General features: G+C 35.6%; 1 protein-coding gene and 1 pseudogene across 1 annotated transcript in view; one reads left to right on the plus strand and one right to left on the minus strand.

Annotated features, from left to right (window-relative positions):
* The window catches only part of IL1RAPL1 (interleukin 1 receptor accessory protein like 1), a 1,242,120-nt gene that overhangs the window by 77,517 nt on the left and 1,149,523 nt on the right, over nucleotides 1-15,080 (plus strand). The window lies entirely within an intron of this gene.
* LOC112485505 lies at nucleotides 6,500-6,616 on the minus strand (annotated as a pseudogene).

Consider the following 15,080-nt stretch of genomic DNA (forward strand, 5'->3'; position numbering starts at 1 on the left):
ATTTGACATTAGGAAGAATTCACATCTGCATTTATCTCTATATACTTTCCTGTTCTTTTAGAGGATGTCAGCTTCATCACAAATTAAACACCCAGGGAAGGAGAGGGTTTAAAAGTTCACATGGATGTGCTGCACTATGCAAGATCTCTATTTTCTGTGTGCATATCAAGAACACTTACTTTATGATTTTGACTTTTCTTGAGGGCTAGTAAAGTCTTTAGAGGATTTTATTAGCATTCTCTAGGTCTGAGAGCTTGGATTCTGACCCTGGTTTTTTTCTCTTACACATAGCGACAGACTGATACTCCTGTACCAATTATATAACTTAGCTTTTCATCATTTTGATGTGCAGAGGTTAAGTGATTTTTCAGAAGGCACACAGCTAATAAATGGTATATTTATTTCTTATACAGGAAAATTCTTCTCTACAGGAGTTATAAAATCTTATACATCAGAAATAGAGGGGAGTATATTTATAAGTCAACTAATTCGATACTGTATTCGATAATTAAAGATATGCTATACATTACATTTTATTCAAAATAGATATATTTTATTGACTTATTAAAAAGTAGTACAAATGTTATCCTTAATACCAGCATTTAAACCTGTCTACATTGTGTAAGTATATTCTTAGTCTTTTTTTCTGTGTGTTTGTATATGATATAAAAGGGGTCATGTGATGTATAAAATTTTCGAAACTGTCTTTTCTGCCTCCCTCTTTATGGTATGGATATCTTTCAGTGTCATTAAATACAGATCTACATCTTGATTAGAATGGCTGCAGAGTAGTCTATTGAATTGACGTGTCTTCATTTACTTAACCAATCTCTTATTGATGAACGTTTGGTTTTCACATTTTTTTTCTGATATCAACAGCACTAAGATGTCTATAATGTATGTGAGAGTGTGTGTGATGCATACTTTCACAGATTCAAAGATTATCCTTTCATCTGATTACTTCCTCAGGATAAATTTCTAGAATTTGAATAGCAATGTCATGTTTTTTCTTTCTTTTGCTAACTGCTTTCTTATGTTTCTAAATTGATATTCTAAAGTCCCAGTAATTTGTAGAGAAAACAAAGGTACAGAGAAGGGAAGCTTCATTTATCTAATAATCTGCCATGCATCAGATACTGTAAATACAGCATTTCATTTGATCTTCACTTTAACCCTGAAAGGTTAGTGGCATTGACCTTAAACAAATAGCCAGATATTTCTCCAGCAAAATGGATTTATTTAGGAACAACAAAGAATTGTAATTTGGGACATGTGGTCTAATGGCAAACCACACATTAGTCCAGAGAATGAAGGAGAGGAACCCCCTTTAAAAAAAAATAAAGAAAGAAAAGGGAGTGTTCAGAGGGGCTGTTGTTAACAAAGAGTCCATTGGAGGAAATTGGGAGTTCAAAGTGTAGTGGCTTTTCATTGACTGAGTTGTAATAGCCTCATTGGCAGAGTGGTTTCTGGGCAAGGAGAAGATCGTCCTTCTTCCTGCTAGAGTAGTAAAGTAGAAAAAATCTTGTTATTGGAGATAGAAAGTACTCGCTTTCTGTTTGGAGTAATTTAGGATGAATGGTAGGATGTGAGAGCTCCCAAAAAGGCCCTCCAAACTCCAATTTAAATGAGATTTCTGTCCATTAGTCTTCATGATGGAGAGTTTAAGTCATTTGCCAAAGGCTTCATTATAAGTGGCAGGGTCAAAAGGGAATTTGGTTTTGTCTAACCCCAGAACTTTGTTTAAAAATTAAAGTGAAATTCACATAATATAAAATTAATAATTTAAAAATGTAAAATTTAGTGTCATTTAGAACATTTACAGTGTTATGCAGTCACAACTTTAGTTCCAAAACATTATCACTCACAAAGGAAAACCTGTATGCATTGTCATTCCTCACTTCCCTCCCTCCAGTCTCTGATAACCACTAATCTGCTTTCTGTCTCTATAGATTTACCTACTATAGATTTTATTTAAATTGAATCATACAATATGTGACTTTTTGTGTATGGATTCTTAGCATGTTTTTGAGGTTCATCTATATGTAGCATGTATCTGTACGTCATAATTTCTATGGCTGAATATTCCATTATGTGGGTATTTCACATTTTGTTCATTCATCTATTAATAGACATTTAAGTTGTTTCTACTTTTTGGCTATTGTGAATAGTGATGTTATGTACATTCATGTGCAAGTATTCAAACACTTGTTTTCAATTCTTTTGGGTAAAATACCTTGCAGTGGAGTTGCTGGATCATCTTAACCACAGAACTTCTGCAGCCTTCTTTCACCAGGGTACGAGTACTTGTACGGTAATATAATGTTTTCTTTACTATTTAAAAACAACAACTTTAAGTTATTTTTAAATATTGAATAATCATCCAGTTTATTATTATTACAAAGTTTGATGTTTAAAAGAATTGAAGTCTTAACACTCCAGGTGTCTTATTCCTGGAATTCGAGATTCCTGTTAACATCATTACAATTTAGGGTTGAAGAAAGCACAAAGAACAAAGATACTTTTTAGTTGCTGGCTAGTGTTATATGTTTCAGTTGACCCTCTGGTTCAAGGTCAACTGTGGTGTCGGTGAATGGCTTTATCCTGAAAAACCATAGCTCCTTATAAATTCCCTGCTTATAATTGGGGATGACAAATCATGAATTTTAAAAATCTTAGTGCCGAAGACAGTCTTTAAAGGAATCATCTTGATGAGAACATTTTTATGTACAATTGCCCAGGAATCTAACTACTCTCTAGGGACCTTGAGTTCTTTCATATTGGATTCCTATGTGACTTCTGCCTGGGTATTTTGAAACCTGGAACATAGACTCAGGGAAAATTCGAGTAGGCAAGAAGTTTCTTACTTGTTGTCAGCGATGGAAAGAAGCTGACATGGTTTGTCAGGGTAAGTGGGCCTTATTATCCCTCAGCAGTTTCTACCAGACCAGCTAGCATAAAATACAACAGAAAGGAAATAGTTTTTTAATCAAAGGTGGGGAGGAAGCACAAAAGACAGGAAAAGAGAGAGGAGAAGTTAGTGAGTTTAATTGTAGTATTTTTTTAAATTAAGTCTATTAGGGTGACATTGGTTAATAAAATTATATAGGTTTTAAGTGGTACAATTCAATAATATGTCATATGTATACTGTCTAGTGTGTTCACCACCTAGAGTTAAATTATGGCATTTTTGAGATGGAGGACACCTAAGAGATCACCTTAATGCCACTTCCCTATTTGAAATAAGGAGGACTGGCTTAAAGTCACAGCCTTGTGGTTACAGCCCAGTGGGCTAGAATCCAACTATGCAGTCTCCCATGGCATGTGTTTTAGTTTTCTAGGGCTGCTGTAACAAACGACACAAATTTATTATTTTACTATTCTAGAAGGCAGAAGTCTGACACAGGTCTCACTGTGCTAAAATCAAGGCGTTGGTAGGGCTGCATCAGGTTCTAAGGAAGAATGTTTCCTTTTCCAGCTTCAAGAGGCTACCCACATTCCTTAGTTTGTGGCCTGCCTTCCATTTTCAGAGCCAGCAATTACATTGCTGCCTTCTGTTTCCATCCTAACATCTCCTCCTCTGACTCTCTTGCTTGATTTTTTTTTTTTTTTTTTACTTATAAGGATCCTTGTGGGCTCACTCAGAAAATCCAGGATAATCTGAAGATCCTTAATCACAGCTTCAGAGTCCTTTCCATGTAATGTAACACTTTCCTAGGTTCTGGAGATTTGGACATGGGCATCTTTGGGGCCCATCAATCTGTCTCAGACAATATGACAACTCCTTTACTTTAAAGAAAAAAATGCAGAAAGAAACAAAATATATACCCCTCTCCTGAGGACCTTGTAGATTATTAACAAATACTTTTACTCATGGAAAAATGGTACCTTATATATACTTTTTATATTTACAAACTACTTTTGCATATAATATCTCATTGTCACCCTTTTCTTAGGGGCAACTAAGACTTGAAAAATTAAGTGAATTTTCTAAAGAAATGATAGCTCTGGGATATCAGTCCTACATATTTAAGTTTAAATTCATGTTCACAACATTCTACCCACTATCTGATGAAAGTGATTTTCAGCACTTTCTTAATTCCTTCAGACTTTGAAGAAATGGAAGGATAAGGTGTCATACATAGGTTGATTTATGGACATTCTTCATCATGTTAAACATACCCAATGTCTTTTAAAGGGCACAAAATAGCACGGCTTCTTCTGGATTTATGTTGTAAGATACTGTAAAACTCCTGATGTCTTTTACTGTTACAACTGTACCCGTACTGTTCTGTCATAAACTAAATTGAATTGTAACACTTTCTAGTCTATCCAGAAACAGCAAGGAAACTGATTTCTTTTTCTGCATATCATGAAGCCAGTTATTGGTATAAATGGTATGTAATGCCAGATATGTGGTTGATAACCAGTACATAAATTTGAGATTATTCTTGAGGATAGGATTCATATTTCATTTACTTCATTATCCTCAGCTATAAGCTCCGTAGCTAACAGTCCATAGAATTTTAGTAGGGTTTTAATAAATTTGTAATGATTTTAATTACTGAATACTGACTAAATCTTAAACTTTGAAAAGAACTGAAAGTTTTAAATTTGTGGTTTTAATTTAATTTCTATATTAATCTCACATTGATAAACATTAATGATTATCTGTATTATTTTAAAATGAGATATTTCGTGTCCCCAAAGTCTTTTCCTTTGTCTCTAAAATGAGGAACAATACAAAACTAAACAACAATCACAGATAATAGCAAAGCCTTTTATTTTGAGAAGCTGGGGAATTGTTTGGAATAAAGAAAGTTATGATTTCAAATATCAAACTAGTTAACTTTTCACCAAACTGAACAATATACTGTTGGAATAATTGGCTTTTATAATACTGTAACCTGTTGACAAAAGTTGGCTTCTATGACTGGATCAACAGTCTTTTTCCTTTTAATTATAACATTAACTATTTCACTTCTGTGGTGAAACCCCACCTGCTTCTTAGCCCCAGTAGCCAATCTGGTGAGGCCCACTTTCTTAAGCCATCTTTATTTCTAAATATTTTATCTAACCAATCAGTCCCATCAATGACCATGTTTTATTTAGCTATTTAGGCTGATATTTACTTAGAATTATTAAATCATAACACAATTGTGATTATACTACCAATAGTCTCTTCTCTGGGACTTTATAGGTAGATTAATAATTGCCTAATCATTTTCTAATTTATGGAACAAGGCTAAGTTTAAATTACTGAATGAACTTATGAACTTTCATTGGGTCAGTTTTTTGATGTTCTAAATGAAGAGGGTGTTCAAAGAAAAAACTACCATATTTCATTGATTCTAAGCACACATTTGACATTTCTGAAATCAAGATTTAATCTGAAAAATCTATGGAGAGTCATTTTTTAATTAATAGTATTTTTTTTTTCTCTTACTGGTACACAGGAGATGGTGGTTTGTCTTCACTGGCAACTTATTTTTCATGAAATCTCATCATTTCCATAACTAAGCAGTAGCATTTTTCATTCTGATATGCATAATTCTTCTTTAGAAATGTTTACAAAATAGGATTTATAACTTTTCCTACTTAAAATTTTCTGCATTGATGTACTTTCATTTTTAAAGTATTATTGGTTATATACAAATAAAACTAAGATGCAAATGAACTTACCTATATGACATAGTTCAAGGAATTCATTTGACAAGTGAATAGTTTTAATGGGATCTTGACACTAGCAGTAATGGAGATTTCTCTTGTATAGTTTGCATTTTCTTTGGTGAACTTCAGTTATCTTGCACCAGTTGATTTTTTTAGACTGAATTAACCAAATTAACTGATTCTACATGGCCCGAAAGTTCTGTGGAATCAGAAGCTAGGTATGTCTTGCTCACTGTTATTTCTATCTATATCATAACTCTGCCTTGGTCATACATCCCCAGTAAGTCTATAACATATTGAATTTAAGTAAACAAAAGACTTAAAGTTTTATCCCAGAATTGTATCGGAGATATTTAAAACATAAATTTTATTTTAATTAATGATCAACAATATAGGAAAACTGTTAGAATTGATTTCCATGAAATTGGTATAACTTTCTTCTTGACCCCCGAAGAGGCAGCACTTTACTTCTAACTCTTTCCAATTTTCTCTAGTGAGATTTCTAAGTGAGGTTGAACTGGAAATATTGGTGCATTTGGGATTGCCACACTAAAAGTACAATGTGAACACTTGAGAAAGAAAATACACAATGCACGTGGACATTTGGTTAGCGGCAGAACCTTCCCCCTTGTCCCAGACCACACCCACAATTAATGCTGTTTACTATAGGAGAAAATGATCAGAATTATTTTCAGCTTTTAATAGAGACCTCAGTAGCCTTAGAGAAATTGGACATATTACTTCATTTGTTGTTTTTAAAATATAATTATATCACCTTAATTATCTAATGAAAATGGAGTTATCCATTTAATTAATTAATTAATTAATTAAATGCCTACAGCACCTGGTCTTCCTAGGTGGTCTCCCATCTAAGTACTAACCAGGCCCAACCCTGCTTGACTTCCTAGATCAGATGAGATTGGGCACGTTCAGGGTGGCCATTTTAAATATTAAGTAATTATTTATTTATTATCCAAAAGAATTAAGGAATACTTTTGACTCTGAGGATTTTCTCTGCATCTTTACCCCCTCCCTTTTACATTCTATATTATCTGAATGACCTGGCAAGGGGCAGTAAAGGATATTATGGACAAACTGGATAATTAAAGAATGATATAATACTGATTGTGCATTTATATTTAGAATTTGGCAAAGTCTGAGAATTGTAAAACAGCTATTGATAGGCCGGAATCCCATATTCTCAAATAACAAAATGATTTTCTTTGAAAGAATCTTTAAAATTTATAAGGCTACAACTTTATATGTGGGCTTTTAAGGTAATTATTAATACTCCTTAGGCTTCACAGTCGTGTATTTCAAAGTATCTTTATCTTGAGATACTAAGGTCAGATATTCCTTTTATTGAATTCAACTTCTGATACCTCTGCATTCCAGCATAATTATTCCTCTAATATCTATAAATCCCATACAGTTTTTCCTTTTTCTTCTCAGGATCATTTTCTTCTCAGACCATCCTCATTCAATGTATATTTATAGAAATGATAACAATAACAGTATTAAAGTTTATTAGGTAAGCAGATCGATCTGCTGAATTACAAATTTAGGTTATGTCAAAAGTAAATTTAAACTCTGGATTTGTGCTTTGTGTTCCCTTTATTTATTTGAAAAGTTTGAGATTCTATTATACTTTTTCTTCATATTTTGTAGAATAACATCAGCTTTAGCATGGAGAAAAAAAATAATATTTTCTTTGGCCAGCAAACAACTACTTCAACAAAATATAGTAACAACTACCCATTACAGGAACTACCCTTTGCACGATATTTATAGTATAGTACATCATATATTTATCAAAGTAGACATTACAGCTTGAAAGGTGCTTTTTCGTTTTCTTGTCATGATTCTTTGAATTAGATATCATTATTTACTTTGTGAAAATAGGAAAATAGGGCCTAGAGGGGGCTCTACAGCTTGTCAAAAACAATCATATTTGTACATTATCTGTACTTTAAATCCACAGTTTTTGATTTTAAAAGTGCTTCCATTTTCCTCACATCAAGCTGCTTATTTGATTCATGCTTGGAATTGTGACTATCAACTATATATAATCTCTACAAAAAGAATGATAGTGAATAGAATCCATGTAACAATAACATTGTATAGCCATTTCGACAGCACTTCAAATTTTGGAATTTCGGAGGAAGTGTCTCCATTAGCTGTCTTTAGAAATATAACATATGTAAATTTTCAATGGTCCTACCTATGTCGAGAAAGAGTTATTGACAAAATTGGGATGTGAACTGCATTCTAGGCATGAACTATTTTTAAATTAAATTATCATTTATATTAGTTGAGATGGGGAAGAAAATAGGAGCCTTTAATTATTTATATGTTCTATGTACAAACTTGAGATCAATCAACTCACCTTTAAGTTCACTCAGCAAATGGTAAATTTGAAAGCATTTAATGGAAGGATAAGAATAAATACTAATAGAATGAGGAAGGATTTCACACCTCCATTAATTTATCTCACTGTAAGAATTGTTTAAAACGATTTTTACTATTGTTATTTTACCTACTGTAAGAGAACTCAGAAGGTCCTTTGAAATAAATAGGTAATGGTAATATATTTCAGAAAATAACACTTTTCATTTGTAGAGGTTCTTTTGCCAATGGTGTATAATCAAGCACTACTTTAGGACCTTAATAACAATCTTTATCAGATTCTAAATGGAATTTCTACCTTCTAGATATAGGTAAAATATTCCTAAAATATGCCACAATTTTCACAAAGCTGAATGAAAGTCTATGCCTATTTGCTTGACAGTCTGGAGATTGAATATTTGTGTTTGTAATTAAAAATATCCACAATTTTATGTGCAACACTTTGGTAACACAGCGGCTTGGTAAGTGTCCTGGTTCGGTCACCTGCTACCTGTATGGACTTAGACTGGTACACTTTATTTGCACGTAAAAGTGTGATTGTACACCTACCACTTCATTTTAATGAAAGGATTTGAACTAAGATACATAATCTATACAGCACTGACTTGGCACATTTGAGGCATTTCATGAAAAGTTATCATCGTCATTATCTCTTCATCATCATCACCATCATCATCATCATCATCACCATCATCACCATCACCATCATCACCATCAATCTAAGTATTCCTTTGCTGCCTTTAAATGAACATGAGTATATAGAGGCATAACAGGACTTAAAAGATGTACGTGCAGGCTACATGGTTCATTTGGATAGTGGCTTCTATTTTGTAGGGCTGCAAAAAGATTATTTGAATAAGAAATCTGAAGTTTTAAGGATTAACCATTTCATTAGCAACTAAGAGACTGCTAATTGGCTCATTGGCAGTTATACTTTTTGACTAGAAGGGTGTCACCAGAAAATAGTGAAAAGATATGCAATGGATATTCTAGGCACTGCATTAGACACTGGGAATATAAAGGTGAAAAGACTAAAAAAATGCTTTTATGTAGTAACAATTATTTTTGCAACATGGGATCAGTATAATCTTTTCAGTATAAAACTACGTGTTCCATCTATAAACGCATTTCTGCCTCATAGAAACAAATTTGATCATGATGCAAGCATATGGAAGTCTAATAATGTTACAATCTGCAAATATCTCTTGCAGTTAAATTTAGCTGTAAACTTGCAGGTGTATATATTTCACTTTATTAAAAAAAAACAGTGAAATACAGAGCAGGATTTTTAGAGAATAACATATAAAACGCTTTAGATTTTGCATTAAAGATGATTGTTATTCCGCCTCAGCAACTAGAATTCCAAGTAACTGTACTTTATATGATAGTTAATACTATTAGAATGAGGTGTGTTGGGCATGAGTCTGGAAAAATCTGTTTTCAAGATGCTTGTTTTGGGGCAGCTACTCATTGTACTCAATCTCTCCATCCAACTTTCCAAAGGAGTTGTTTATATTCTCTCCATTTCCTCCAACTCCCACTCAATCCTTAGGCCATTCTATTTTGGCTTTTGTCTCCTTCATTTGATGAAAGACTTCTGGCTGAGATCATCAAGAACATCTTATTGCTAAATCCAGTGGAAATTTTCATTCCTCTTTGAAACTTGATCACTTAGCAGTAATGGACACTTGACCATTCTCTTCTTCTTGAAGCACTCTCTTCTGAGTGCTTCGGAGGCAGAAAATTTACCTGGGTTTTCCCCTCTCTCTCTTCAGTCCCTGCTTCTGTTGAAGGTATGTTCTTCTAGAACACAGTCTGTTTTCTTTCTAGGCATTCTCATTCACTTTACATGCCTGGTTTTACTTACCACTTGTATAAATTGGGATGGACTAGGTTATAATCCTAAAAGACAACCACAAATCTCAATGGATTAAAACAATAAATGTTATTTCTTATTCATGTTATATGTTCTAGTGGATCAGTTGGGAGCTCTACATCATATTGTCCTATGAGACCTAGGTTAATGGATCAGCTTATATTTGAAATGTTGTTGGTCTCTGTGTCACAGAGAAAGAAAGTTCTAGATTTTTCACACCAGCTATTCCATGATGCCATGTGGAAGTAACACATGTCACTTTCACTTAGAACTCTATGGACAAAACTACTATGACTCCACTAAAATGCAATCCTATCATGGAGCCAGAATGCAGAGATTGGAAACATATGGTGATGATCACTATTAGCTTTTCTGGCTTTTACCTATTTGGCCTGACAGTAAAAATAAACTTAGTTCCCAAGGGAGAATTCATAAATCCTATCCAAAATTCAAAATCTCTACATAATGTATGATAGGTATTACCTGAGGACCAGACACTGATCCTTAGAACTGAGAGATCTATGGTACCTTCAGCTAATTGGAAGAAAGAGAAGTGTGAGATGGAGAAGCAAGGACATATGGCAAATCTCGAATTATATCGAGAAAAGTTATATATTTCTAAGGTATATTATCTGTATTTTAAACTGCTGGTGACAACTGGTTTACCTAATATGTTACTGCTGCGTGATTTAGATTACAATCCTCCCAGCTTTCAATATCTGTTTCATCAGTGACTGCTAACTAACCCTTTAAAGTTAAGAGGGATATCACCCCACTTATCAGTTCTAAGTTTTGTATCTCCTAGGACAAGCCAGGTTATTCTGCGAGTAGCAAACACTTTCCAAATCTCCCAAATTTTAGTGGCTTAAAAGATTTATTTCTCACTTAGGTTATCTGCTACACTTTCTTTTTGGGTCAACTGAGGTCTCTGCTCCATATTGTCCTCACTCTCGGATCTTGGTTGATGGAGCATTCATCATCTGGAATGTTATCTGGTTGTTATGACAGAAGAAAGAGAACATTAGAGAGTCTCCCACTGGAAATTAAATGTTCTATCCAAAAGTGCCATGTCGCTTCCTCTCACAATTCATTGATCAGAACTAATGAATGACCACATTGTGCCAGTCTCTTGTGTTTTTACCCTGAGTCCATTTTCCTCCCTTCTTGACCTTTCTCTGGTTTGCAAAAGACTGCATTTCCCAGGTTTTCTTGCTTTCTGGCTTCCAGGTAGTTCAGCCATTGGGGTATAGTGATGGGAGAATGGAGGGCAGGAGGAGTGGAGAAACTACATTCTTTCATCTTGTCTCTCTCTCTCTCAGTTTTGGAGGGCATCGCCAGCAACAATGGCTTCTGCATGATTTCAGCTCCCAAAAGACAGGCATAATGTAGTTCCAGCTTCCACTGGTGGCTTCTGGGGTCTGGTAAAACTACTTTCTCTTTGACTCTTCTCTTCTTAGAATGTAACAGACTCTTCTTTGCTCTCCATCCTCTATTTGGCCTCTCCGCTCCTTCAACACCTGCGTGAACAGTCCCCTGCATTAAATTCTCTGTGTTGACATGTTAAAGTAGTGTCTTTTTGATGAGCCCCTGCCTGATAAATCCAGGTTAGGATACTCAACCCTACCACATGCTCAGAGAACAGAGCTGGAAATATTTGGTGAACAGCTCTCATGCCTGCCATACTACCTATTTACATATGACTTGCAATCTTCTTCTTGCTAGCCAGAACTCTCCTCTGAGCTCCAGACCAAATAGCCAAACAACCACCTAACTGATACCTCCTTTTGAATGTTTCAAAGGCACAGGAAACTCAACATGTCAGAGTTACAACACACGATCAGCTTTCAGCAAACCTCATCCTTTCCGTTCCCTCCTTTAATGAGTAATAGCCTCATGTGTTTTGTTAGTCAGGCAAGAATCCTGAGTTATTCTTGAAATCTTACTCTCCTTCAGTCTGCATAGCCATACTGTTACCATAACTATAACCATAACCATAATAGTACTCACAACCATAACCATTGCTACGATGTCCTAAATCTTTCAATTCTGTTTGCTGCTCTAAGTTTCCACTGCCGTCACCCTAATACAGGCTCCTACCCTCGACCGACGATTGCAGGAGCATCATAACCTTGCTCCGAATGTCATATTCTCACAATTTAAGTCAGTCATCTTCAAAGACCTTCAAATATTCAGTGACCTTCAATGGCTTCCAGTTGCTCTTAGGAGAAATACAGTACTTCTTGACAATCTTAGGAGACCTAGCACCAACTATGTCTCCTGCTTTTTCTCCCGCCACACTGCATTTCGCTCTCTACAGTCCACCCTCCCCAGCTGCTTTAAGTCCTTTACACTTGGCAGTCTTTCTTAACTCAGGCTTTTGAACGTGCAGTTACCATTGTCTGGAACACTTTCCATCCCCTTCATGTTAACGTCTATTTAGTGAGGTTTTTTCCTTTGTTGTTATATCCTCAGGCAAACCTTCTTTGACTACCCTGATTGTGTCACATACCCGGTTACATACTTTCAGTAGCGCCACGTACCTCTGCTAGGCAGCATTAACAAAGTGGTGATTTATATTTAATTGTGTGATTATTTGATTACTAAAAATCTCCCACACTTGTCTATAAATTACGTGAGGGGAAAGACAGTGAATGATTTTGCTAACCATTGTATCTCTAGCTCTTATCAGGGGCCGGGACATAATTAGCACTCAATAAATATTTGATAAGTTAATGAATGAAAGCACTTCACTTCTCACCTCTTCCCTCCCTTCCTTTTTTCCCTCGTTTCCTTTCTCCCTCCTTCTTTTTCTTTCAGCCTTTTTCATCATGTCTCTGCTATGGGGGATTATAGGTCAGATACTCATTTAACAGTTAATTCCTAGGCTATAATTAACAGTGCCTCATCACAATTCCTTTTTGTTGGTGTTGGAATTATTCAGATAGGATATTAATGGCTGTTAACGTAAAATTTCCTGGGGCTGAGTGACTGGAGAAAAAGACTGACAACTCCAGCCTTACATTAGAAAGTGGAGAGGAGAGAGGTAGATAAGGGTGAAGGGGGTCAAATATATGGTGACAGAAGGAAATTTAACTTTGGGTGGTGAACACACAATGCAATATACATATGACATATTATTGAATTGTATACTTGAAACCTATATAATTTTATTAACCAATGTCACCCCAATAAACTTAAAAAACCAAAAGTTTATTAAGGGTACTTACATATGAGGCTCATCTTGGGTGGCAGCAAGACAGAAGGACATCCTCCATGCTGCATGGCAGGCAGGCACTAAGGGCTTATATAGGACAGAACAGGACAGGATAGATAGGGATATCGAAGTGTGACCCACCCCAGATAATGGGAAATCACCTTATAGACTTGCTCAAGGAAGGGCAAGGGTCTCTTTCAGGAACCAGCATGCCCGGGGCACAGGTGAGGAGTCAGACAGTCCGAGGGGGTTTAAGGCAGAGGTCCCCAACCTCTTTGGCACCAGGGACCAGTGCTCCTATGAGAATCTAATGCCTGATGATCTGAGATGGAGCTGAGGCAGTGATGCTAGCTCTGGGGAGCAGCTGCAAACACAGATGAAGCTTTGCTCACCTGCCCGCCACTCATCTCTTGTTGTGTGGCCTCGTTCCTAACATACCATGGACTGGTACCGGTCCATGGTCCAGGGGTTGAGGACCCCTGGTTTAAGGGAACTCATCCCTGTTCTGGCTTGGATCTAGCTGGATCTACCATGAGGATCTGGCAGAGGCCAGGCAGCAGTTGTATCATGGAACAGTCTCTCTTCCACAGCAGTGATGGGCAGCCATGACAGAGAGTGAGTGCAGGTTTTGAAATCAGAATAGATTTTGAGTCCCAGCTTTGCTACTTGCTTGCTGTGTGGCTCTCGTCTACTTCAGAAATCTCTCTGAACTCAGTATTCTCCTTGGTAACATAATTATACCTAGCTTGTAGGCATTTCATTGTAGTAATTATATATGTAATGAAAGAACCTGGTATATAGAAGCTACTCAAAAAATTATAGTCATTTTGGCTTTTGTTTAAAAATAATTTAACTGATGGTAGTTTTTATTAATGCCTATTAAGCAGCCTCTTTACTGAGTGTACATAGTTCATATGTAACATTTAAATTAGACAGTGAAACATAAAACATGAATAATAAATGCAGTGCACAATTTAGAGTGTTAAAAGACAATTCATTTAGTAAATTGTGAGAACAGTGTATCTGTGTGTGTATATACACGTTTGTGTGTCTGCATGTATTTCTACTTGTATTTTTTTTATGTGAAAATTTTGTAATTGTATTCACTGCTGTTAATTTTTACATCTTTGTATTGCTTAAAAAATTTGTGATTCAAAAATAAATTGAAGGTTTTTCCCTTCTGGAAAGATAATTCCACAAGAATGCCTTGATCTCTTACTCTATAGAGGAGAAGTGGAGGAAAGAAAAAGTGTGTACCTCATTAATGGTGCCCCTAACAATGCCTGTCTTTGTGAGGGTGAGAATTGATGTCATTTTTGGCAGTGACACAGCTGACACTGTTCTGTGACATTGCAACATATTCAGTACATGCCTAATAGGAAACCCCTTTCCAAGCGGTAAACAACCCTTCACAAGGCAGCACTGCCAAAGCAATGTTTTGCCATCTAACAGGAAATCAATAGGACAGTCCTTTCTTTTTACTTAAAAAAATGTGTATACCTTTAATGATGTGTTATTCCTTGAGCCATCTGCCGACGTGCTGTCCATTCAAATTGCCAGGGTTAAATTGTTGATTTTTAAAAATCGTTATGATTATCTCATTATGCTTTTGTCATAAAATGGCTCTATTTCATGTAGCAATTAACTCCAAGGAATGTCATCTCAAGGCCCAAACGGAACCTAGCATTTTGACGAAGCCCTGCTTTAGAATGGCACTAATACACATTTTGCCCATTTGTAGGTATTTCAAGTATCAAATTGGATGAATCTTTTTAATTTTCTTCTACAGAATTGAGTTCAAGTGAATTTGATAGAATTATTAGAGTGGCTTGTGTCTGGAATAACAATGATAACTTACAGAAGGAACCAGCAGGGCTGGTGTTATCGACGAAGGGTTGCTTCAGACCCTTCGTTTGT

The sequence above is a fragment of the Pteropus alecto genome, unplaced genomic scaffold (genome assembly GCF_000325575.1).
Source record: "Pteropus alecto unplaced genomic scaffold, ASM32557v1 scaffold301, whole genome shotgun sequence".
Classification (NCBI taxonomy): Eukaryota; Metazoa; Chordata; class Mammalia; order Chiroptera; family Pteropodidae; genus Pteropus; species Pteropus alecto.